Source organism: Etheostoma spectabile, chromosome 6 (assembly GCF_008692095.1).
Source record: "Etheostoma spectabile isolate EspeVRDwgs_2016 chromosome 6, UIUC_Espe_1.0, whole genome shotgun sequence".
Classification (NCBI taxonomy): Eukaryota; Metazoa; Chordata; class Actinopteri; order Perciformes; family Percidae; genus Etheostoma; species Etheostoma spectabile.
In genome coordinates, this window is record NC_045738.1 from 27,434,522 (window position 1) to 27,435,701 (window position 1,180).

General features: G+C 43.4%; 1 pseudogene; it reads right to left on the reverse strand.

Moving 5' to 3' along the window:
* The window catches only part of LOC116690510 (high choriolytic enzyme 1-like), a 21,070-nt pseudogene that overhangs the window by 17,613 nt on the left and 2,277 nt on the right, over positions 1-1,180 (reverse strand).

The window sequence follows — 1,180 nt, forward strand, 5'->3', positions numbered from 1 at the left end:
ATGAATAGAGAGCTGAGCCAGGAGGCAAATATTTCGATCTACTGGTCAAATTTTGTTCCTACCCTCACCTATGGCAGCGTTTCCCATACATAGATACGCCTTAGGTGCCCTGCCCAGGTAGATTAAGACCTGCCCAGGTGGATAAAATCAGAATAAATTCTCTGGTCAATTTTTTCCACAATCAATAATGTATTTCTTACAGTGCACCTAGACCAGCGGCATTCAGCCATAACATTTAAACCCCATGTAATCAGGTATTTTATATGCCGGACCATAACATTTATTTAACAAACCAACCAGATTTGATTGACAAAGCACATCAAAGGCTACACTTCATCCGAATCAATCTGTATCATCTTCTAGTCTTCTAGTTTTTTTAATCTAAATCTGTAATGTTATTTAGTATTTTTTTCAATAAATAGTTCACAAACCTTTGTTTGACTATCTTATTTCTGAACCCAGCCATCATGTACCGTCACATCCTGAGCCACCTACTACCACAAGGAAATTCTCAACCTGTGGGAAACACTGTATGGTTATGAAGGCTTGGTCATGACCAAAAAGAACCAGATCCCAGGTACAAGTGGCAGAAATGGCGGTTTTCCCAGAAGTTGGCTGTGTTAGGAACTTAGAGAAGTTAAGTTGGTTTTGGGCATCTGGTAAAGATGCCCCATGGCATGTCTAGCTGGGAGAAGACATTGGCGAAGACCCAGGACTAGCTGCTGTCGGCGACCCAATTCCGGATAAGCCGATGATGATGGATGGATGGATTTTTCACTTAGAAGCTTTGAGTGGGGCAGTTATTAATTTTATGACCATAGTTGTCTCCATCTATATTTGACAGAAAGAAAGTCTGTAACTAGACCCACCAGGAAGGACGTTCTCCAGCAGGATGCGAACATGCTCGTCTCTGTCTGACCGGTTCTGTTCGTGGTGGAAGCCCAGGGCGTGGAGCATCTCATGTTGGATGATATTCAGAAAAACACAGCCCTGGCGACTCAAAGACACTACCTGGCCATTACCACGACGCCCGATAAATGAGAAACACCTGAAAGACAGAAGTAAACCAAATCTTTAACAAACTGAGAATGTATTTGTGCAGGCATATGTGGTTTGTGCATTGTGTGGTCCGTACCCTCCGCGAGACTGGATGTCCACAAAGTCCCTCTGTCCGTTAGCC